This window comes from Lepidochelys kempii, chromosome 4 (genome assembly GCF_965140285.1).
Source record: "Lepidochelys kempii isolate rLepKem1 chromosome 4, rLepKem1.hap1, whole genome shotgun sequence".
NCBI classification, from domain to species: Eukaryota; Metazoa; Chordata; order Testudines; family Cheloniidae; genus Lepidochelys; species Lepidochelys kempii.
This window is the reverse complement of record NC_136383.1, coordinates 29,797,727-29,823,805: the sequence shown is the minus strand read 5'-3', so window position 1 is coordinate 29,823,805 and position 26,079 is coordinate 29,797,727. Positions and strand designations below refer to the sequence as shown.

Here is a 26,079-nt window from a genome sequence, read left to right as displayed (position 1 = left end):
GAGGGTTCCAGTGATGAACCACATTGCAGTGTTTAGTTGGACATCAACAAGTCGAGTATGGCTGCTTCTGGTCCATACCGGTGCATAGGCTTTGGCTAAGGAGTACACAAGGGCCATCGCTGATGTCTGTAACACTGATGCTGACGCTCCCCAGCTTGTGCTTGCCGGTTTCTGGACCAGGTTGACCCTTGTCTTCGTCTTGGCAGCTACCTTCTTCAGATGGTCATGGAAGGTTAGTATGTGGTCCAGCTTCACTCTGAGATTTGCTGGAGTGAGGTCATGTAGCACCGTGTTGCCACAGAAGGTCACTTTCAGGATGTGCTTAGTGTTCCTGGTATCAAGATGGAATGTAGTGACTGTTGTTTTGTGAGGATTTGGCTTAAGTCTCCATTTCTGGAAATATTCCTCTCTGATGTTTAGGTCCCTGTTCAAGGTGGACTTGAAGTCACTGAAGGTGGCTACTTGAGTTGCCAGGGCAAGGTCATCCGCACATGCAAATTTGCATAACTTTGTTGGAGGCATGTTGCTCATGTAAACATTGAAAACCATCAGCGCAACTACTGGACCTTATGGCAGTCCGTTGTTCAGGAACTGGGGCAAACTGACTTTGTTGCTCAAGAGGACACGTAGCTGCCTATTGCTCAGCATCATCCATAGCAGACAGTGTGTTTCGTCAGGGGATGATCCTTGTGAGCTCCAGCATCAGACCTTTAATCCAGACTGCCCCGAAGCAGCATGAATTAAAAAACTAAATAACTCGCTGTAATTTATAATTACAAGTCTACTTCCTCCATACATGTGATCTTGATATAATTATATTAAAATATTTTTATGTGTGTTAACATTTGTGCATTTTATTTTATTCCTGACAAAAGGACATTGGTTTTCTTAAAGCCCAGGGCAGAAAAATTCAATAATTAAAAAAACAACAATAAAAATGGATTTTTAATTACATACATTTTTCTTTTTCAAAATAACCTATTTTATTTAAACTGTAAATTACAACCTATACTTAAATTACAACAACCTATTAAGGCCTATGCTTGTTTTCTTCTTCCAATCTATGAATAAAAATAATGAGAGAGGATGAATCTACTAGTTCTAAAAAACTGAAGGGCATGGTGGCCAGAAACAAGTACTTCGATTCACTAACTACAGATATAGTTTAAAAATCTGTGCCATCAAGCATCCTCCTGGTTAGCAAAAAGAAGTACGAAATTAGTGTAAAACCTATGTCTAGTTGCAAATCAACATGTCTTAATGATTACCAATCAATGTTTCTTTAGGAAAATAATTACAAAGTACAAATGCAAAACAAGATTAAAATTAATTATGTAAATCAAGGTGTCCTGCCCACTGATTTAAATCCCGATTAAAATGCTAATTTAAATCACTTTGATCAAACTGATTTAACTCAATCAACTTTGAGCCTTTGAATGGTTTTATGCAATTTACTATTTGGTATTCTTAAAAATGTGTAAGCAAGCACTTAGCAATTATGGGAACAGGCGCTTTAAAATTCAATAAATATATAGTAGTTAGATCTCTCCCACTATTACCATGCATTTTTAAAAAATCTGGTACTGCTCATATGTGCATGACTATAGCAGCTGATTTTATCAGGCACAGATTTGTGTTTCTGAGATCACTATAAGGCCAATACAACATATTCATGTAACCAGAAGACAGCATTAGTTTCTATACTACAAATGAAATCTAACTTCTGTAGGGTCATTCGCTGAAGGCATGAGCAAGCAAAAAACAGACAAGCGGAATGGACCTCAAGAATGCTATATATGTGCATCTCAAACACACACAATTCATTTAAAGAGAAGTTTGACTTAATTAAAATAATACTCATGGCTCACATTAATATTCTTGTCATCAGATGAAAAAAAATCAATTCAATTTCCTTAATACTTCATTCAAGAGTCACAGTTTCCTCTATCAATCTTACACTATTCCAGGGCAGTTTAAGAATTATGATGTAATAATTGTTCTGCACCACCACCTAATAAAATTCTCATCTACTGCCTTATAAATCGCAATTCATATTTCAATCTTTAGACACTAGATGGCACCCTTTTGAAGCAATCATTGTAGAAGCACATAACACCAGCAGAGAAAGGGTATCTTAACAGAACGAAAAGATGCCACTATGAATGTTTTGTATAGAAAGCAAATGACTCTGGATCAATACTATTCCTGTAAAAAAATTATCTAGGTTAATAAGAGATCCTGGAGCAATTACATGAATATGCTGTAATTATTTACTTCCACAATAAAAAGGGTTTGGCTTTGACACACACACACACACACACAGTTAATGGATATACATGGGTCAAATTAACCATTTAATAACATCACTATAACTGGGCCAAAACTGTTGTTCTAGGACTTATGTATGAAAAAATTTCTAGTCTACCTTTGAGACTAAAGTAAAGAGCCAAATTACTGCAATGGTTATATTACAATTTTTTTTAAAGTGATTGATCACACACTTAGTGCAGCACTAGGGAGGACACTGTAAAGAGTATCGCTGTGCACTATGGCTGCTCACACCTGGTTGTCAATCAACCAAGTTAACTCTGCAGTGAAGGCATATCTTTAGTTGATTTCTAACAAGGTTCTGAAAGCAGCTACTCAGTGAAGATGTAATGCCTACCCGTGCCGCTGCTATTGCTTGCACAGTTTTCTGAAACGTAAGGAAAGCTATTTCCACAATCAAGTAGTGACAGAAACTGGGTTGGGTTTTTTGTTGATAAATGATCATTTTAAGTCTCTACAAGTCTCATAAAAGAAAGACCATAAAAACAAACTCTGGATTTTCCACTAGCTATCCTAACTAATTTTTTTAAAGCCATAATTATCCAGTGCAACAAGAGACCTTTGAGTGTCAGTCATATTTAGGATATGTGCCATTCATATAAAATGCCTTTATGTAAGTCTTCAGAGTACATTTACATTTAACTGTTTTTACACCTTCATGTGACAGTTGTTTGAGAAGTCTATTCCCTTCTCCTGGAAGGAAGCAGCTATCAGAGACCACACTGAAAAAAGATGATGATAAGCAATTGCTGGCTGCAGCAAGGAAAAACACATTGCCCTCCAGACTGAAGCTCAGACTGAGGGGTAGATGCAGGTGCTGAGAGGTGTTTCCCTTAAAATAATCATCAGTGTACTAACTGACAATGTTGATATTAACGTGTCATCATTAGGCTTCTGAGAGAACACTATGTTCACTTGAACAGTGGCACATAACATTTCTCAGAGCTATTTTGGAGATTTTCAGAATTCTTTGTCTGCAAAGAAGATGACACTATATTGGTACATATTTGGAAAGTTATTTTTGCAACCAGAGTGGCTAAGAAAATGTTTTTAAATTAAATCTCAAATTCTCCAGACTGTTTAACAGACAGAGGGAAAAAAAAACTCATACCTTTTTAGGTACCAGAGTAACAGCCGTGTTAGTCTGTGTTCGCAAAAAGAAAAGGAGTACTTGTGGCACCTTAGAGACTAACCAATTTATTAGAGCATAAGCTTTCGTGAGCTACAGCTCACTTCATCAGTGAGCTGTAGCTCACGAAAGCTTATGCTCTAATAAATTGGTTAGTCTCTAAGGTGCCACAAGTACTCCTTTTCTTTTTAGGTACATTATCACTGTCCATTTCATATCTATGCTTTAGACAACATCTTTCCAGCAGAGAAAAAACATTGTGCCATAAAATTACTCCAGTCCTTAATATCTTAAAATAGAATTAATTTTCAAAATATCGTTCAAACAAAGTTAAATCAAAACAATTTGTTAGAGAAAAAGAATAAACATTTCTAAAGAGATATAATAGGTCACCACAGAGAGTTTCGGTTGTTTCTGACTTTATGATATGTAAAGCTGGTCTGAAAGTGGGGTTTGGGGTTTGTTTAATTTTATTTCATTTAATTCTTCTTGTTTTTCATATAAAACGTTCAGGTCATGGCAAGGCTGGAAGACTCCGTGATGACTGGAAAACTACCAAAATGGTGACATCACAAGAGCCAACAGAAATCTGAGCAATGGAGAGGGGAAGAAATTTTTAGTCAGTCTGTTTCAAACTTTTTGTTTTTAATTTTTACAGCTACGTCATTTCAGTTACTAAAATCCCAAATAAAGTGAGCACTGTTAAAGATTCAACCTCAATTAAGGTGTTAGAAGTCTCAATAAACATCCCTGAGACCTCCCAGAGGGTCCTCCAGCATAACCAAAGACGACCACATTAGACATACTTGATATTTATAAAAAAACAAAAAAATTAGGGAAAAAAACCTTCAAACACAACAAACTTTTCAGGCCTTCTTTATATATCATAAAAGAGCCCAAAAAGGCAAAAAGCCAATTGTTGAAAAATATCCGTTGGAGGTCATCTTTAACAAACCTCTGACTTCTACAAGCAGGTAATCTATTATAATTCCCGTTTCAGAGAGGAGTGCTAGAAAAACCTTCCTCCCTTGCTTACACAAACTGGTTTGCAAAGAATTCTGCAGTATAATTTCTGACCTCTAACTTCCACACTCAACCGTACCAACTGCACAATTATATGCTCAGCTTGGTCTCTCAGTTATATTTTCCATTCATCTTTGAAGTCTGAAGGCTTAGATTAATCCAGCAGGTTTCTCTTGCTCTCACTTTCCTAGCCATCAAAAACTTTTCCGTCATGAAACAGATCATTCATTACCTCAAACATTTATCTAGGAAATTTCTTATTCAGCCTCAGACAGATGGTGGTGATCAATGCAAACCCAACTGCTATATTCAAAAGCACCTGTTTTTTATTCCCAGTTAACTGTTCTCTCAAATAGCTTTTCCTCTCTCCCTTTAACACTGCAGTTTCTATAGTTAATGATACTGCCTTCATCTTACTTTTAAAAAATGACAACTGTACATGAAAACTATACAGGACACATTAAATATGGTCAAAAATGTAGTAGTTCACATAACCTACACTAGAAAAGTTACCATATTGCTGACAAGGGCTTCAGTTGAACACAGTAAAAGTACACATGTAGACCAGTACAAGCTAAGTTCAGCATGATTTCAGAAAAGAAAATGACTGTTTCTGTTGTTTATCCTGGTCTATAATTGCTGTTCAACCATGTAGAGATGCTGCTGATACTCACTGCAGCAAAAGTTAATTTTCCAAGGTTACACTAGGCCATAGTGAGTTTCACTGGCTCCTCCTGCTGGAAGCACTAACCCCTTGCCTCATGTCATTCAAACCACATGCTCAAGGTGATCTAAATCAGATGCTCATTAACTGGCATTTTCCTCCTCTTCTTCCAGCTTTAAATTTTTTTTTCTGTCTCTTAGCAGAATTGAGCAATAATAAATTTAAGCAAAATTGGACAGAAAATAATTATGGGGAATAGATATGCATTTTCAAATAGTTGTCATCCCTTTGAAAATCAGAATGGAGTAATGTGAAAAGAACTAAGAGGAGGAAGGATTTTTTGCTGATCACCTTCTTCTTCCAGATTGGTTTGGTCGTTATTTAACATGGGACTTTTTACATTTCCTCTAGCACAAGAAGTTTGAAAGTGTGTAAGACAGAGATGGCAGAGTCATTATTAAACTGTTCCAGACATGACGGGCTCTCACACATGCCTCTAATTACTGTTCAACACATTATATAAAGTTGTACTTGGGTCTTGTTTCAGTAAAGAAGCAAAGTATTTTTATTAAGTGTCAATAAGTGACATAGGGATGGGACTAGTGGATTTTCCATTCCAGCTTATCACATTCATTAATGAATTAAACATAAAAAAGGTTTTAACAGATATTGTCAGTTCAAGTTTTGTCCCAAATTCAGGGCTCTTCTGAAAAAAATAAGACCATGAAAAATATGTCCATGAACTTGTCTTTAAGAAAACAGTGGAAAAAATTATTTTGAACAAATCTCTGTAGTGTTTGCATTTTGAGTGTTCTTAGTAGTGCATGAGAACCAAAAGGAAACACTAACTAGAAAGAAAGTGAAACTGATTAATGCTAGTGTTGTCAAGCGATTAAAAAAATTAATCACAATTAATCGCACTGTTAATAATAGAATACCATTTATTTAAATATTTATGGATTTTTTCTACATAGTATAGTGCAATCTCTATCATGAAAGTGGAACTTGCAAATGTAGAATTATGTACAAAAAACTACATTCAAAAATAAAACAATGTAAAATTTTAGAGCCTGCAACCCACTCAGTCCTACTTCTTGTTCAGCCAATCGCTCAAACAAGTTTGTTTACATTTGCAGGAGATATGCTGCCTGCTTCTTGTTTACGTCACCTGAAAGTAAGAACAGGCATTCTCATGGCACTGTTGTAGCCAGTGTCGCAAGATATTTACATGCCAGATGTGCTAAAGCCTCAGATGTCCCTTCATGCTTCAACCACCATTCCAGGAGACATGCGTCCATGCTGATGACGGGTTCTGCTCGATAACAATCCAAAGCAGTGCGGACTGATGCATGTTCATTTTCATCATCTGAGTCAGATGCCACGAGCAGAAGGTTGATTTTCTTTTTTGGTGGTTCAGGTTCTGTAGTTTCCGCATCCAAGTGTTGCTCTTTTAAGACTTCTGAAAGCATGCTCGACACCTCTTCCCTCTCAGATTTTGGAAGGCACTTCAGATTCTTAAACCTTTGGTCAAGTGCCGTAGCTATTTTTAGAAATCTCCCATTGGTATCTTCTTTGCATTTTGTCAAATCTGCAGTGGAAGTATTCTTAAAATGCACATGTGCTGGGTCATCATTGGAGACTGCCATAACATGAAATATATGGCAGAATGTGAGTAAAACAGAGCAGGGGACATACAATTCTCCCCCAAGGAGTTCAGTCACAAATTTAATTAATGCGTTATTTTTTTAATGAGCATCATCGGCATGGAAGCATGTCCTCTGGAATGGTGGCCGAAGCATGAAGGGGCATACGAATCTTTAGCATATCTGGCACGTAAATACCTTGCAGTGCCAGCGACAGAAGTGCCATGCAAATGCCTGTTCTCACTTTCTGTGGCATTGTAAATAAGAAGAGGCAGCATTATCTCCTGTAAAGGTAAACAAACTTGTTTCTCTTAGTAACAGGCTGAACAAGAAGTAGGACTGAGTGGACATATAGGATCTAAAGTTTTACATTGTTTTGTTTTTGAGTGCAGTTATGTAACAAACAAAATCTACATTTGTAAGTTGCACTTTCATGACAAAGAGACTGCATTACAGTACTTATATGAGGTGACTGAAAAAACTATTTCTTGTTTATCATTTTTACAGCGCAAATTTTTGTAATCAAAAATAATATACACTTTGATTTCAATTACAACACAGAATATATATGAACATGTAGAATAATGTCCAAAATATTTAATACATTTAAATTGGTATTCTAGTGTTTCACAGTGTGATTAAAACTGAGATTAATCACAATTTTTTTTAATTGGGATTAATTTTTTTAGTTAATTCCGTGAGTTTACTGCGATTAATCGACAGCCCTAATTAGTGCCTAGTCTCACAATCCAAGACAAGAGAAATGCAAAATATGAATATCATTAACAGTGAAAAGTAAATTAGATTTTTAACAGGGCTGTCGATTAATCGAGGTTAACTCACAAAGGCTCTAAAATTTTACATTGTTTCATTTTTGAATGCAGGGGTGTTTTTTTTTAAAACATAAATTCTACATTTTTAAGTTCAACTTTCATGATAAAGAGGTTGCATTACAGTATTTGTATTAGATGAACTGAAAAATACTATTTTGTTTTTTTACAGTGCAAATACTTGTAATCAAAAATAAAGATAAAGTGATACTGTACACTTCGTATTCCATTTTGTAATTGAAATCAATATATTTGAAAATGTAGAAAACATCCAAAGATATTTCAAATACAATACCACTTTTTAATCGCAAAAGGAACAGGAGTACTTGTGGCACCTTAGAGACTAACAAATTCATTTGAGCCACAAGTACTCCTGTTCCTTCTTTGGATACAGACTAACACGGCTGCTACTCTGAAACCTTTTTAATTGCGCGATTAGTCATGATTAATTTTTTTAATCGCTTGACAGCCCTAATTTTTAAGTTATTTCAGTTTTAATAATCAAAAGTGTGTGTTAAATTACACAGGTAAGGAAAAATGTACTCCAATCCTGCAAATGACTCCTTCCTCACAGAACCAGCTGCAGGACTGAGACAGGACTTTGTGGCCATCCTGAATGTCACATCAGCCAAACTTTGAATCATCCATCTGAAATCATTTTCTCAGTACTGTTACAACTTATAAGCAACTGCAGCATGCCTTTGGGCACCAGCGATATCATCAGACATATGTTTAACTTCCTCTCCCCTGTGCAGACTGGCTGCTTGATCAAACTCCTCCTGCAGTTTCTTCACATCAGCCTTATGTACCTGCACTCCATGTTCTCCTTCTTCCTTATCTTTCCTATATATCCTTCCACCACCCTTCCTTTGTCTTGTCCTTTAGCTGATGCTCCTTATAAAACCACACCCAAAACATTAAAAAAATCACAGAATTAACACAATGTTTTCAAACCATCATGTTGTTCACTCTGCTTGTATATTATCTTCTCCCTTCTCTCCATTCCCTTTTCTATTTAGATACATATACACTACAATAAAAGACCAGCAGCACAGCTGCAGCTGGCCCAGATCAGCTGAGTTGGGTTTGTGGGACTCAGACTGCGGTGCTAACAGCTGCACTATAATGTTCAAGCTCAGGCTGGAGCACAGGCTCTGAGATCCATCCCCCTCACAATAGTGCCTGGGCTCCAGCTGAGGCCCAAACATCTACATGCAATTTTTAGCCCCACAGCCCAAGCCCTGCAAGCCTGAGCCAATTGACCCAGGCTTTGAGACCCAGTGCTGTAGGCTTTTTATTGCAGCGTAGACTTAGAGTGCAAAATCTTTGGGACAGGGATTGCCATTTACTCTGTACTAGTACTAGACACAACAGAGCCCCAGTCTCAGTTAGGGCCTCTAGCTGCTGCTGCAATACAAATAATTAACAACATCTGCTATACTGCATAGCTTGAAGAGCAGATATTGTAAACAAACAAATTTATTTACCTATGGAACTAAGACAAGCTTAGTTGGTCAGAACTAAAAGAACGTTAAAAATCCAATTTACTTTAACAAATTATGCTGTTCACTTTTTAAAATTTCTCCAACATGGGCTAAATATCAATTAAGTCTGTTTCACTGTGCTACAAATTTGGGTTTCACCACAGAGGACTGTTTATTTGTTTAAAAACATGTTTCCAGGAAAATATAAACAAAATATGGAAACATTTCTATTGCTCTTAGTTTCTGCAAAATGTTTTGTTTGTTTGTTTTGTTATGGAAAAAATAAAACTCCGGACAACATTTAACAAGGTTTCTTTTTCATTTAACATGTATCATATCACATTAAGTTATTTACAAATGTAATGGTTATTCCAATAAATATGTAGAACACCAAAAATAGTACCTGTGTTTTTAAGACATCAGACTCGGGAGATATAATTTATATTCCCATTTACGTCAATTTGCTGTGTGACCAGGGAGAAGTCACCTAACCTCTGTGCCTCAGTTTCCCCATCAATAAATAGGAATATTCAGAGGGTTTTATATCATTTGTGAAGTTCTTTGAGTATCTCAGATGAAAAATGCTATAAAAACAACAACAACAGAATTTAGGATGGGCACACTGATATAACTAAAATTACCTAGTCACCAGATATACTTCAGGAATATAAGGGACACGTGAAAAATTAAAGACAAACTTATTTTTAGTCTCTCTTCATATAAGAATTACTGCTGAAATTAAGGCACAAATCCTCTTCTCTACATTCAAACCTCACTTAATGTGCAATGGCAGTCAAAAAATACCACAAAAAAACCAACAACAATCCATAATCAAACAAAAAAGTTGACATACTGTGAGGCCCCCAACCCTAGAAAATTTGAGCATGGGAGTAATTTACTCACATGAACAGCCCCTTAAGTAGTTGAGGGAATAGGATTTTAAGCATAGAAAGAATGGATAGAAAAAATACATTAAATATTTACACTACACAAATTGGTGGTATGTCCTCACTTGGAATACCGTGTTTAGTTCTGGTCACCTTATTTCAAAAAGAATGTTACAAAAATAGAGTATACAATTCAGCTATTAAAAAAGTGAAAGTGTTACATTTAAAGAATTAACTTTCTGGGAAAAAGTTAAACATTTTTAGTTTTCTGATGAAATATTTTTAAAAAATTCAAAGAAAGCACACGCTTTCTGTAAAAATTTTCATTTAATTTTGTTCAAAAACGGTTTCCATGCATAATTTTCAATGAACCCTAGTTCACAAAAAGCTCACAAGAATGACCAGATAAATAGAAAATATTTTTATATGAAGAGAGATTAAAAACACTGGGTATCAGAGGGGTATCCATGTAGGTGTAGCCACAAAAACAACAAGGAGTCTGGTGGCACCTTAAAGACTAACAGATTTATTTGGGCATAAGCTTTCGTAGTTAAAATAGCCCACTTATTCAGATGCATGGAGTGAAAATTACAGATACAGGCATAAATATACTGGCACATGAAGAGAAGGCTCACTACAAAAGCAATTTTCCCTCTCTTGGTACTGACAACCCCTCATCAATTATTGGGAGTGGACCACATCCACCCTGATTGAATTGGCCTTGTCAACACTGGTTCTCCACTTGTAAGGTAACTCCCTTCTCTTCCTGTGCCAGTATATTTATGCCTGTATTTGTAATTTTCACTCCATGCATCTGAAAAAGTGAGGCTTTTTACCCACAAAAGCTTATGCCCAAATAAATCTGTTCGTCTTTCAGGTGCCACCGGACTCTTTGTTGTTTTTTTAAAAATACCAGGACTGTTTATTTGAGAGAGGAGACAAGATAGAGGTATACAGAATAATTAAAGGTATAAAGAAGCTGAATTGAGAGTATAAATTAACGAGTAACTTGTGGAGATTTGGAGAACATCTCCCACAGGCAGGTTATTCCATAATTATTCACTGTGGATTTTATTGCCCTTTTCTCTGATGCTTCTGCCCTTGGCCATTCTAAGAGATCACAGGATACTGGATTAGATAGAACACTGGTCTGATCCAGTATTGCAAACCTATGTTCCCAAAAAGCTTCCTTTTTCAGAACAGATCAACCTATTTGTTGCAAACCATTGATCTGTCACCCTTTTATTTGGTTCATTTGGTGATTTCCCTATGTATTCATTGCTAATAGCTCTGCAGTGAATGCCAGTTATAACCATATCTGGATCTTTTAGCTATTCATGTATCGTACTGGCAAGGACTGTGTTGCTGCCTTCTGCCTTGTCCCCTTTAACAGAAGATAACAACTGACTACTGTTACCTAGTAGTGGAGAGTCTCCATTAGCTCATATAGTAGAAATCTGTGCTGCAGGGCTTAACATCCAGGATTCAAACCCTGTTGACAGACCTTCCTGAAGGCTGCCACATTCATAGCCTGGACTATGGTCTCTGCCATGCATCCATGGCAGTGGGGGCTGTGGAATTAGTTACCAAATATAGAGGGTGTAGGTCATTCTCCCAGGGAGTGGGGGACAGTTCCCCAAGCCCACACCAGCAAAACCCATGGGAAAGTAAATGAGAAATTGAGGGTGAATGTCCCAGAGCCCTGTGATGAGTGACCACAGTGACCCCAGGTAACAGAGGACTCACCCCATGTCCTCAATACCTGTCCCTCACAAAGATCCCTGTGCCTCAGGGGTTCACCCCACATACTCAGCATCTGCCCCACACTGCGATCCCTGTGTCCCGGGGAGGCTTCACCCCCCCCGCCCCCAGCCTCAGCACCTGCCCCTCCCTGTGTCCCGGGGAGGCTTCACCCCCCCCCCCGCCCCCAGCCTCAGCACCTGCCCCTCCCTGTGTCCCGGGGAGGCTTCATCCCACATCCTCATCCCGTCAGTGCCCTGGGCCCGGCTCCGCGGCCCCACACGCTCCCAACCCCGCTTACCCCGGCCCGGCCCCGGCCCCACGCGGCAGATTCCCCGCTCCCCCGCCTCAGTCCGCTCAGCCGCCTCCTCCCCGGCTCCGCCTCTTCCTCCGCACGCTGCCTCCCGCCGCCGGTCCTTCCTGCCGCTCCGCGGGCTTGCGAGCGCGGCCGGCGCCCGGGCTCCGCTCTGCGTCACGAGCCGCGCGCCGGGGAGCGGTGAACGGGACGGAGCCGGGCCGGCGGCGAGGGGTAAGGAGCGGGCGGAGGCTCCTGGGAGGGGCCGGGTGAGGTGGGCCCAGGGCAGGGACAGGAGCCGGGGCACAGGCTGCGCCCCGCACCCCCCAATGCCGTCCCTGAGTCCCGCGGGCTCCCCAGCCTGCCCGGCGGTAGCGCTGGGCCTAACCCGCGAGCGGCCGGGCCGAGCTCGGCGCTGCACAGCCCGGGTAGGGACGGAGCCCGCGGGTTCACTGCAGACGTGCAGAGAAACCCCTCCGGTGCCGGGGGCCGGGCGAGCTGCCCCGACCCAAAGCCGAGGCCTCCCTCCGGGCCCGCTCAGGCTGTCGGCCCCGGGGGGGAGGGTGGTGTTATTGCAGTGCCGGGGGGCTGATCACTGGGCCGAGCCACTCCCTCTCTTTGACTGGCTGGTTTCCTGACGATGCGATTATGCCTTCAGGCTTTTAGGAAACTTACCACTGTACAAACCAACGGTTTATTCTCCACCTAGTGATGAGACCCTTTCCCTGCCCCCTGGCAGTGCTGAAGTTTCCCTGTAGGAGAATAAATGGCCACTTTATTTTGCTTTAATCATCCGTGCCGTTTTGTTTTTTTGCTGTACACAATGAGTAATTCCCCTATCCTGCCACACAGATGCGAGCACTTGATTTTTGTAGACAGTGCTGAGTTTAGGTCATTATAGTGACTGATAATGGAAGGTTCTCATTAGCTGTGCTTCTGGGCGCTGTTGGTGGGCAAACTCTTTGGCCTGAGGGCCATGTCGGGGCTCCAAAGCTGTACAGAGGGAGGGGTAGGGAATTCTGTGCCTCCCCAAACAGCCTGGCCCCCGCCTTTATCTGCCCCCTCCCACTTCCTGCCCCCAACTGCCCCCCTCAGAACCACTGAACCCATCCAACCCCCACTCCTGGGACCCGCCGCCCCTAACCATCCCCACCCCACCCCCGGAGTCCCACGCCCTATCCAACTCCCCCAACTGCCCCACCCCTATCCACACCCCTGTGCCCTGACAGGACCCCTGGGACTCCCACACCTATCCAACCCCCCATTTCCCATCCCCTGACCGCCCCCCACCCCAGAATCTCCGCCCCATCCAACCACCCCTGCTCCCTGTCCCTTGACTTCCCCCTGGGACCTCCTACCCCTTATCCAATGTCCCCGCTCCCTGCCCTCTTATCATGCCGCTCAGAGCAGCAGGACTGGCAGCCATGCGGCCCGGCCTGAGCCAGCCACACCGTGGCACTGCCCTGCAGGAGCTCGCAGCCCACCGCCCAGAGTGCTGGTGGCACGGCAAGCTGAGGCTGCACGGAAGAGCAGGGGAGGGGCCAGAGACTAGCCTCCCCGGGAGCTCAAGAGCCAGGCAGGACACTCCCGCGGCCGGTAAACGCTAGCAGGAAATTGTTTCTGTCAGGGAACTGGTCCTAGTAGGTCTTTTCCAACTCTGATAGTATGATTTTTGAACTTCACTTGAATACTGAATCTCTTTCCAGATTAAAACACGTTTTCCTTTGAAGACGCAGCCTGTATATTCACACCTGAGTTAAATGTAAACTAGTTAAATGGTTAACATTGGAATAAAACTGAAGGATTTGGCTGTGGACAGTTATTCTTTATTTGTGGTAGCACCCCATCATGTGATACGTGCTTTCCATATAGAGAAGAAGGCATAATGCCTGCCCCCAGGCACTCACAATCTAAAACCAGACAGAGAGCGGGTTGAGGGATTAGATCGACAAATATTCAGTTAAGAAATGAATGCATGTAATTTTGGCATAATTTATCTTCATGTGTAGTATAGTCAGCCTATGGTTTAAAATTTGCAGTGGTGAAAGACTATAGTCACTTTTTGACCTTTATATTTTGATTTTGTATATTTAAATAATTCTCAAGACAAGGAATTAGTAGATTTGAGATCACTGCTCTCTTCTTAAAGGGAATCTAATATAAAGCCTTACTTGGCACTGGCATAACTTTTGTTGGTATACTCTGTCCAGTTCTGGTATCCAGAGTTCAAGAATGATATTGGTACATTGGAAAGGGTTCAGAGAAGAACCACAGGAATGAATAACGAATTAGAAAACATGCCATATAATGAGAGACTCAAGGACTCTTAATCTGTTTATCTTAACAGAGATTTAAGGGGTGATTTGACTGCAGCAGTCTATGACTACTTGGTGAACAAATACTTAATAATGGGCTCTTCAATGTAGCAGAGAAAGGTATGACACGATCCAATGGCTGGAAATTAAAACTAGACAAATTCAAATTGGAAATAAGGTATAATTTTTAGCAGTTGGAACAATTTACCATGGGGTCATGAGGGAACTGGGGATGTTTCATCACTAGAAATTTTTAAATCAAGATTGGATGTTTTTCTAAGAGAGATGCTCCAGAAATTATGGGGAAGTTCTATGGCCTGTGCTATACGGGAAGTCAGACTAGATAATCACAACAGTCCCTTCTGGCCTTGGAATCTATGAATGTAAATAATTCTTACGTCCAAAGTGGGTATATTACAGAGGTTAAAATTGTGCCTTTGTGATTGGTCCCAGAGTTCAGTTTTGATCCTCCACCTGAAAATCTCCATGAAGACAATATCTAAGGGCTTTCCAGAACCTGGTGAACTTCAGTTTATTAAACAAGGTGATGCATTAATTAGAAATGGTTGGAGAGGATAAACAATTGAGTATAAACCATGAAACAATTAACCAGTGACCTAAATCAACAAACCATAACGCGCACTTAGGCAGTGTCCAGTATCTCTATGTCCACTTCCCCGAAGTGAGGCAGCTTTTAGGCAGCAATCAGTAAGTCATGGTTATATGAATGCAGAAACAAAGTCTGTCCTCAATCCAGGTTCCCTGTCAGCATGTCTGTCTCCATACCCTCCTTTCCAGAAAAATCTCCTTAAGATAGACACCGCGGGATCACCTCAACCCCTTAACCATGCACCTTCACCGGTGCCCACTGGTGAAAGACATGGACCAGTACAATGGCATGTGAACTAGGGGCAAGAAAATTAGAGAATAGGAGCTAAAACTGAATCTGAACAGCAATTAGCTAATACAAAGATGAAAATATATAATTGTTAGAAGCAGGTAGCCTCCAAGAGAATTGGTGGGTTTCCTGGGCTAGCAGGGGGAGAAGGGAGCAATTATGGAAAAGCTCAACTGATTCTTTGCATCTTTCTTAATCACAAAGACCATAGTTTTCATATAATAAAGCTTGAGGTATTCTTTGGGACTGAGGTTTCAGAAGAGGAGGTCCTGGAATAAACTGATAAAGAACAAGAAGTCAGTGGATCAAATAGTGAAAATCAGAGTTCTGAAGGAACTTATGTGGCTGAGCTGCTAACAAAAAATTCAGTCTCATGAACATAATTCTCTCTGTGGGAGGAATGGAGAGTAGCAAATTTCACTTTCATATAAAAAGGCATTGGGATGGTCCTGGAAATGACAGACCAATGAACTGCACTGAAGTACAATGAACGTGAGTTATGAGGAGAGGCTGAGGGAACTGGGGATGTTTAGTCTACAGAAGAGAATAAAAGGAAGAGAAGAGAAGAAAGAGGGGGGATTTGATAGCTGCTTTCAACTACCTGAAAAGGGGTTCCAAAGAGGATGGATCTAGACTGTTCTCAGTGGTAGCAGATGGTAGCAGATGACAGAACAAGGAGTAATGGTCTCAAGTTGCAGTGGGGGAGGTTTAGGTTGGATATTAGGAAAAACTTTTTCACTAGAAGGGTGGTGAAACACTGGAATGCGTTACCTAGGGAGGTGGTGGAATCTCCTTCCTTAGAAGTTTTTAAGGTCAGGCTTGACAAAGCCCTGGCTGGGATGATTTAATTGGGGATCGGTCCTACTTTGAGCAGGGGGTTAGACTAGATGACCTCCTGAGGTCCCTTCCAACCCTCATATTTTATGATTCTATGAAACTTGAATATAAAACACAAACAAACTAGCACTTATTCTTCAGTGGAAAATTATTAGGGCTGTCAAGCTATTAAAAAATTGAATCATGATTAATCGCATGATTAAAAAAATTAATTGCACAATTAATTGCACGGTTAAACAATAATAGAATACCATTTATTTTTGGGTGTTTTCTACATTTTCCAATATAGTGATTTCAATTACAATGCAGAATACCAAGCGTACAGGGCTCACTTTATTTTTATTACAAACATTTCTACTGTAAAAAATGAAAGAAATAGTATATTTCAATTCACCTAATACAAGCACTGTAATGCAATTTCTTTATAATGAAAGTTGAACTTACAAGTGTAGAATTATGTACAAAAAATAACTGCATTCAAAAATAAAACAATGTAAAAGAACCTACAAGTCCACTCAGTCCGACTCCAGTCAAATCTGCTGTGACAGTGTTCTTAAAATGGAAATGTGCTGGGTCATCATCCGAGATTGCTATAACATGAAATATATGGCAGAATGCGGGTAAAACAGAACAGGAGACATACAATTCTTCCCCAAGGAGTGCAGTCACAAATTTAATTAACGCATTATTTTTTTAACGAGCACCATCAGCATGGAAGGATGTCCTCTGGAATGGTGGCCGAAGCATGAAGGGGCGTATGAATGTTTAGCATATCTGACATGTAAATACCTTGCAACGCCGGCTACAAAAGTACCATGAGAACGCCTGTTCTCACTTTCAGGTGACACTGTAAATAAGAAGCAGTCAGCAGTATCTCCCGTAAATGTAAACAAACTTGTTTGTCTTAGCAATTGGCTGAACAAGAAGTAGGACTGAGTGGACTTGTATGATCTAAAGTTTTGCATTGTTTTGTTTTTGAGTGCAGTTATGTAACAAACAAAAAAAATCTACATTTGTAAGTTACAGTTTCACGGTAAAGAGATTACACTACCGTACTTGTATGAGGTAAATTGAATCAAATTTCTTTTGTTTAACAGTGCAAACATTTGTAATTAAAAATAATATAAAGTGAGCATTGTACCCTTTGTATTCTGTGTTGTAATAGAAATCAATATATTTGAAAATGTAGAAAAACATCCAAAAATATTTAATAAATTTCAATTGGTATTCTATTCTTTAACAGTGTGATTAATCATGATTAATTTTTTTAATTGCAGTTAATTTTTTTGAGTTAATCGCATGAGTTAACTGCGATTAATCAACAGTCTTAAAAAATATGTTGCTCTAATTTACTAAATAATGGATAAAGGAGAACTGGTTAATATAATTTATTTGGACTTCCAAAAAGCTTTTAAGGTCCCTAATGAGAGGCTAAAAGCCTTTCTGTGAAAGGCCGTGCTCTGTCATAGAGCTAAAACTGTAAACAAAGAGTAAGAATAAAAGGTCAATTTTTAGCCAGGCGATATGTTATATTGGGCAATGGGTGCATGCAGTGTGCTAGGGTAGGTATTTAATATATTGGTGATCTGCAAAAAGGGTGGGGTGTCAGTGAGAGCAAAAATTGCAGACATAAAATTATTTAATTAGTCAAAACCAGAGAAGACTGTGATGAAGTGGAACCAAAAAAACACAGGTGAACTGACAGCATGTTGACAAGTGAAATGTAGTATTGACAACTACAACGTGAAACATATTGGAAGGAAAATTTTGAACTATTAATTGACATTTCTGGATTCTAAGGCCTGGTCTACAGTATGCGTTTATTTCGGAATTAGCCGAGTTAATTCGAAATAGAACTGATTCCGTCCACACGACCAAACTGTTTTTTTCGATTTAAATTGCTCTTTAATCCAATTTCTGTACTCCACCTCGGCAAGTGGAGTAGCGCTAAAATCGAGATCGCAGTTCCGGGTTACAGGTAATGTGGACGCAATTCAATGTTATTGGCCTCCGGGAGCTGTCCCAGAATGCTCCCTTGTGACCGCTCTGGACAACACTCTCAACTCCGATGCACTAGCCAGGTAGGCAGTAAAAGCCCCAGGAACTTTTGAATTTCATTTCCTCTTTGGTCACCATCAGCACAGGCGACCATCAGCACAGTCCACCATCATATGCAACCGGGCAGAGTCCACCATCACAGGAGACCTCGCAGACTCGGATTCATAGACGAGCTCCAGCATGGTCCGAACGGTCACTGCATGTTGGGGAGACAAATCTGTTATGGCAGAAGTACGTTCCAAAAAAAGAAACACAAATACGTATGCTAAAGTCTCCAGGGCCATGACAGAAAGAGGCTACTCCAGGGACACAGAGCAGTGTCGTACAAAAATCAAGGATCTCAGGCAAATGTTCCAAAAAGCCAGGGAGGCGAACGGGCGCTCTGGGTCACAGCCCCATACATGCCGCTTCTACCATGAGCTGCATGCAATTATAGGGGGTGACGCCACCAGTACCCCACCACTGTCCATGGACACCTGCAAGGGGGGAGTTGCACGGAGTGAGGAGGATGAGTTATTGGAGGATGAAGAGGAGGAGGAGGACAGTGCACAGGCGGCAAGTGGAGAATCCGTTTTCCCCCTAGACAGGAACTATTCTTAATGCTGGACCCAATAGCCTCCCCCCACTCCCAGTGCGGGCTCCTGGACCATGACCCTGGAGAAGGCACTTCTGGTGAGTGAGAGCCTGATCAGAGCCACGCGGTGTGGGGAAACCCAGCTGCGCTGGGCTGTTCGCATTTAAAGGGCTCATTCCTGCTCAGAGCCTCATCGGAGCCACACAGTGGGTGTGGGTGGGTGGGTGTTGTGTGAAGTGATCATCCCACAGAGCCCGCAGGTGCTCCTATTATATGGCAAATCCACCAGGCATTGCTTGCAATGGGAAAGGGGGCCCAGCAGTTTGAAAGCATTGAAATGAATGCAGAAGAAGCAGAACCCCGCATGCCCCTAGGGCTTACCATGGCTGTCTGCAAGCTGAATTCTGTTGGCCGGCCATGTGTGATGGCTTAGTCACACCAAAATGGCAGGCACTTCAGTATAAGAGGCAAAATGCAACCTTGTACAGAAAAAACATGTGCTGTGTATTATGAATTGCCTGTTTCACTGAGAAAGTGTCCCCTTTGTTCTCTAAAATGTATCTTTTAAAATACTACCCTCCCTTTTTCTCCTCCCGCAGGTGCAAATATTTCAACGTGGCTCCTATCTACTCCATCCCAGAGGCTGATCCAGATTAAAAGGTGGAAAAAACGAAGTCAGGACGACATGTTCGCCGAGCTCATGCAGTCCTCCCGCACTGATAGGGCCCAGCTGAATGCATGGAGGCAAACAATTGCCAAGTCCCGTAAAGCATTACATGAACACAAAGAGAGGAGGGACATGCGCGATGAGAACAGGCAGGATGCTATGGTCAAGCTCATGGGGGAGCAAACTGACATGCTCTGCTGTATGGTGGATCTAATACGGGAAAGGCAGCAAGACCACAAATTGCCACTGCAGCCCCTGTATAACCGTTCTCCCTCCTCCCCAAGTTCCATAGCCTCTTCACCCAGACGTCCAAGAACATGGCGGGGGGACGCTACGGGGACCCCCACACTCAACCCCAGAGGATTGCACAAGCAGCAGAAAGCTGGCATATCCGAAGTTTTGATTTGGTTTCTGGACTTGTCCTTCCCTCCTCCTCCACCCCCCATCCCCCAGTTACTCCTTCCCCTCCGGTGTACCTTCTTATTTCTCTCAGTGTGTTGTGCAACTAATAATAAAGAACAGTTTTTAAACAATTGTGACTTTATTTCCTTTCATATATATAGGGGGTGGGTAACTTCAAGAGAAACAAACACAACTCTCACACCGTACCCTGGCCAGTCATGAAACTGGCTTTCAAAGCCTCTCTGATGTGCAGCGCGCCCTGCTGCGCTCTTCTAATTGCCCTGTTGTCTGGCTGTGTGAAATTGGCCGCCAGGTGACTTGCCTCAACCTTCCACCCCGCCATAAACATCTCCCCCTTACTCTCACAGATATTGTGGAGCACACAACAAGCAGCAATTTCAGTTGGAATATTGGTTTGTGCTGAGATCTAACCGAGTCAGTAAACTGCACCAGCGTGCTTTCAAACGTCCAAAAGCACATTCTACCACCATTCTGCACTTGCTCAGCCTATAGTTGAACTGCTCCTTACTACTGTCCAGGGTGCCTGTGTATGGCTTCATGAGCCATGGCATTAAGGGGTAGGCTGGGTCCCCAAGGATAACTATAGGCATTTCAACATCCCCAACAGTAATTTTCTGGTCTGGGAAGTAAGTCCTTTCCTGCAGTTGTTCAAACAGATCAGAGTTCCTGAACTTGCGTCATGCACCTTTCCCGACCATCCCACGTTGATGTCGGTGAAATGCCCCTTGTGATCCACCAGTGCTTGCAGCACCATGGAAAAGTACCCCTTGCGGTTTATGTACTGGCTGCCTCAGTGTTCCGGGGCCAAGATAGGGATATGCGTTACATCTATCACCCCACCGCAGTTAGGGAAGCCCAGCGCATTAAAGCCATCCACAATGGTCTGCACATTTCCCAAAGTCACTACCCTTGATAGCAGCTGGTCAATGATTGCGTTGGCTAATTGCACCACAGCAGCCCCCACAGTAGATTTGCCCACTCCAAACTGATTCCCGACTGACTGGTAGCTATCAGGCATTGTAAGCTTCCACAGGGCTATGGCCATTCGCTTCTCGACTGTGAGGGCTGCTCTCATTTTTGGGTCTTTGCACTTCAGGGCAGGGGACAGCAAGTCACAAAGTTCCATGAAAGTGGCCCTACGCATATGAAAGTTTCACAGCCACTGGGAATCATCCCGTACCCGCAACACTGTGCGGTCCCACCAGTCTGTGCTTGTTTCCCGGGCCCAGAATCGGCGTTCCACGGCATGAACTTGGCTCAAAGCCACCATGATCTCCCAATTGCCACATGCCGTGCTTCTAGGAATGTCTGTGTCCATGTCCTCACCACTATTGTAATCGCGCTGTCGTTGCTTCCTCGCCTGGTTTTGCAGGTACTGCACATACTGCTGGATAATGCGCGAGGTATTTACAATGGTCAGAACTGCAGTGGAGATCTGAGCGGGCTCCATGGTTGCCACACTATGGCGCCTGCATAGGTAATCATGGAAAAAGGGCTCAAAACGTAGGAGAGCAGAGTGGCAGCGGAAGAGGTGCTGTTCGGTTCACGATAGCTGAAAAAAAGGTGGGAAACAGTTGTCTTCTGTAGCTTTCACGGAGGCGGGAGCCCAGGACAGACAACATGGAGAGTCTTGGTAGCGCAGCAATGGCAGGAGAGCAGAGTTGGCGGCAGAAGCTGTGCTGCTCGGTTCACGATGGCCGAGCAGAGTTGGCAGTGGAAGCGGTCGATGAGGCAGAGAAAGAGTAGATACTTATAGAGATTACGTGGAAAGACGAGAGGAAATGCGTGGTGGATTCATAGTACCAGGAGAGAAGCGGTGCACCGTACTGCACTGTCTGCTGAAAGCAGTATGGCATCTGCACGCCAAAAAGGCGTGAAACGATTGTCTGCCGTAGCTTTCATGGCGGGAGGAGCGACTGACGACACACAGCCAGAAACACTTGCGAGAATGTTTTTCCCCCATCATGCACTGGGAGCTTAACCCAGAATGCCAATGGGCGGTTAGGACTGTGGGATAGCTACCCACAGTGCAGCGCTCCGACATTCAATGCTAGCCTCAGTACTGTGGGCGCACTCTGTCGAATTCACACATTTGAGTGGGGACACACAAGACCGAATGTATAAAATCGCTTCCGAAAATCCGAATAGAATAATTTCAAAATAATTTCATACTGTAGACGTACCCTCAGTTGCTATTTCTGAGGACAACCTAGGTTGTTATCGTAAATGAAAAAGGGCTTCTTGATAATTAGTGGTAGTCAAAATAGTAAGCAGTGTTAGGTTTTATAAAGAATGGGATTGATTATACTGCACTGTTATAATACTGTCATATAAATCAGTGGTGTGCCATTTCTCAGAATATTGTGTTCAGGTCTGGCACCCTATCTCAAAAAAGATATGACATAAATAGGAGTTCAGCAACAGGTGATGCAAATAATTAGAGGAGTGGCGAGACTTCCATGTGAAGAGACATGAGAGAGGAGATGAATAAGAAGAGACATAAAAGGGATATACAAATAATGAGTAGAATATGAACAGTAAAGTTGGTGCTTCTGTTTAGCCTTTTCAATAATATAAGAACAAGAGGACCTTTAAACTGAAAAACAATAAATTTAAAATGATAAAAGCAAATACTTTTTGCATATAGTACATAATTAGTGTGGAACTCATTGCCACAAGATACCATTGAAGCCAGGAGGTATAGGCTTCAGAGGAGTATTAGACATACATATGAATGAGAATATCCTTGTTTTCACTATATGGAGTGGAGGGTTTTTTGTATAAGCTCTCAGGCCTTACTCAGCCAACCACTGACAGCAGTTAAGAAACCTCCCATAGTGGGAGGTTATTTTATAATTGTCCATTATTGGTTTCTTGCATATTATCTAAGATACTACTTATATCACCCACATTACTATAGTATTTTAGTGCTTCACTGTCTTTATTTCTCCTCAGAACTGTGCAGTATGGAAATATTGTTATCCCCATTGTACAGATAGGGAACTGAGGCACAGAGTGACTAAGTGATAGGCGCAAGGCACTCTGTGACAGAGCGGGAAATTGAACCCCAGTCTGCCAAGCCCCAGTCTAGTGACCTAACCACTGGATCATCCTTCCTTTCATTACTGTAATGTTTGTAGTATTGGCCACTGTAAATGGCAAGATGCTGGACCAGACAGACAACTGGCCAGTATAAAACTCCCTATGTTATTGTGTTCCAATCAGAGAGCTGTGCATGGAAGGAGAGCAGATCATCAACCTTATTTTTGCGTATCACATCCATTTTTAAGTTAGCATATGAGCATCTCACTCTGGTAAATAAATTTTCCCACTTTCTTTATCTTAAAAAGCAACAAAATAGATCTTTTTAAATTTAAAATTCATTTCCAAGTTTCAGCCTGCTGCACATTTTAAATAGCCTTATAAAACCCCTGAAAATGGGAGATTATAGTAGAGACAGACAAATTCTTAACTGTGACAATACTGGCATGCAGCATTATGATGATATTAACCTTGAGATCAGAAGAGAGTTAGAAAGCCATGGTATGCAGATCATAGAATCATAGAATCATAGAATCTCAGGGTTGGAAGGGACCCCAGAAGGTCATCTAGTCCAACCCCCTGCTCAAAGCAGGACCAATTCCCAGTTAAATCATCCCAGCCAGGGCTTTGTCAAGCCTGACCTTAAAAACCTCTAAGGAAGGAGATTCTACCACCTCCCTAGGTAACGCATTCCAGTGTTTCACCACCCTCTTAGTGAAAAAGTTTTTCCTAATATCCAATCTAAACCTCCCCCACTGCAACTTGAGACCATTACTCCTCGTTCTGTCATCTGCTACCATTGAGAACAGTCTAGAGCCATCCTCTTTGGAACCCCCTTTCAGGTAGTTGAAAGCAGCTATCAAATCCCCCCTCATTCTTCTCTTCTGCAGGCTAAACAATCCCAGCTCCCTCAGCCTCTCCTCATAACTCATGTGTTCCAGTCCCCTAATCATTTTTGTTGCCCTTCGCTGGACTCTCTCCAATTTATCCACATCCTTCTTGAAGTGTGGGGCCCAAAACTGGACACAGTACTCCAGATGAGGCCTCACCAATGTCGAATAGAGGGGAACGATCACGTCCCTCGATCTGCTCGCTATGCCCCTACTTATACATCCCAAAATGCCATTGGCCTTCTTGGCAACAAGGGCACACTGCTGACTCATATCCAGCTTCTCGTCCACTGTCACCCCTAGGTCCTTTTCTGCAGAACTGCTGCCTAGCCATTCGGTCCCTAGTCTGTAGCTGTGCATTGGGTTCTTCCGTCCTAAGTGCAGGACCCTGCACTTATCCTTATTGAACCTCATCAGATTCCTTTTGGCCCAATCTTCCAATTGGTCTAGGTCCTTCTGTATCCTATCCCTCCCCTCCAGCGTATCTACCACTCCTCCCAGTTTAGTATCATCCGCAAATTTGCTGAGAGTGCAATCCACACCATCCTCCAGATCATTTATGAAGATATTGAATAAAACCGGCCCCAGGACCGACCCCTGGGGCACTCCACTTGATACCGGCTGCCAACTAGACATGGAGCCATTGATCACTACCCGTTGAGCCCGACAATTTAGCCAGCTTTCTACCCACCTTATGGTGCATTCATCCAGCCCATACTTCCTTAACTTGCTGACAAGAATACTATGGGAGACCGTGTCAAAAGCTTTGCTAAAGTCAAGAAACAATACATCCACTGCTTTCCCTTCATCCACAGAACCAGTAATCTCATCATAAAAGGCGATTAGATTAGTCAGGCATGACCTTCCCTTGGTGAATCCATGCTGGCTGTTCCTGATCACTTTCCTCTCATGCAAGTGCTTCAGGATTGATTCTTTGAGGACCTGCTCCATGATTTTTCCAGGGACTGAGGTGAGGCTGACTGGCCTGTAGTTCCCAGGATCTTCCTTCTTCCCTTTTTTAAAGATTGGCACTACATTAGCCTTTTTCCAGTCATCCGGGACTTCCCCGGTTCGCCACGAGTTTTCAAAGATAATGGCCAGTGGCTCTGCAATCACAGCCGCCAATTCCTTCAGCACTCTCGGATGCAACTCGTCCGGCCCCATGGACTTGTGCACGTCCAGCTTTTCTAAATAGTCCCTAACCGCCTCTATCTCCACAGAGGGCTGGCCATCTCTTCCGCATTTTGTGATGCCCAGCGCAGCAGTCTGGGAGCTGACCTTGTTAGTGAAAACAGAGGCAAAAAAAGCATTGATCAAAGGATCAAAGGATTGAATATAAAGAGTGCTCTTTTTTTAACAGTTCCTTGACAGTAGAGTTCTTAAAACCTGAAGTTAGAATTAGATCTACAAACTGTTACCTGTTAGAAAACAAAATTGTCCTTGTGCTGTTGGACTCAACATTGCTTATAGTCATTTTCTCAGAGTTCTTTTAGTTCAAGAAATCGCATTTAGCCTGATGGCATCCTGAGTTTGGCTGGTTTCTAGTATCTGTTCTGACTATGTCAGTATGTTATATGGAGACTTGTAAACAGGAAAACTCACAAGAAAGGAACTTCAAGTTCCTCAAGCAGTGCATTATTCCAATATCTGTGATAAGGGTTCTGTTATCCCGCATACTTTATATCTTTGTGGATTTAAGAGAGACCTAGAGATACAGTGTATGCTACTGAAACACAGACTGTAAATACTGAACAAAGAAAAAGAGCAGGTAATACAGCCCACACAGATCACAAGAGTGGCCTGAGCAGTTACCATAGGTGGATGTATGAGAGAGGAGGATAACCACTTTCCACGTGCATTGAATTCCATTTTTATAGACATCAGAGCGAAACTGAGTTGCCCTGAGATGGGCTTACACTGTAGTCTTTGCTTGATCAGTACAAAACCAGAGTTACTGGTGTTTAGGAGATAATAGTAGAAGTTCTGTGGCCACTGAGATATGATTTGACAAGAAGCAAAGATTAAGGAACAGAGAAAAGGTTCTGAATAGAATTCTTAGCTCTCTGCTGGGTCCATTGATAAAATCCTTATGAAGTCTATTATATGCTGAACTCCTTGATGATCTTGGTAGAGTGATTCTCTAGTGTCTTGTGAAAGCCCAGCATGAAATAAAGACTCCTGGAGACTTCCAGGCAAGCAATGATGGAGCAGCTTGCCACTGCTGGTGGATTGTCCAGAGAGGTTAAAGTTCACTATTTTCACTGTGCTTAACATAAAAAAAAAATTCAGTCAGGCAAGACTCTGCAAGCTAGAACCAGAGTACATGTCCAAGCTGTGCTTTTTAGGAGAGTG

At 42.0% G+C, this 26,079-nt stretch overlaps 2 protein-coding genes across 7 annotated transcripts in view; one reads left to right on the top strand and one right to left on the bottom strand.

Moving 5' to 3' along the window:
- Nucleotides 1–12,585, bottom strand: part of GSTCD (glutathione S-transferase C-terminal domain containing) — a 124,257-nt gene extending 111,672 nt beyond the window's left edge. For 4 of the 6 annotated variants that reach the window (XR_012158506.1, XM_073340830.1, XM_073340834.1 and 1 more), the window contains exons 1-3: nt 12,030–12,585; nt 11,406–11,559; nt 9,505–9,685 (exon numbers count right to left, since the gene is read on the bottom strand). The gene's annotated coding sequence lies outside the window, so the exon portion shown is untranslated. The remainder of the gene's footprint in view (nt 1–9,504; nt 9,686–11,405; nt 11,560–12,029) is intronic. The other 2 variants (XM_073340832.1, XM_073340833.1) reach the window with 2 other exon arrangements.
- The window catches only part of INTS12 (integrator complex subunit 12), a 32,586-nt gene continuing 18,625 nt past the window's right edge, over nt 12,119–26,079 (top strand). Inside the window, exon 1 of the mRNA XM_073340836.1 lies at nt 12,119–12,257. The gene's annotated coding sequence lies outside the window, so the exon portion shown is untranslated. The remainder of the gene's footprint in view (nt 12,258–26,079) is intronic.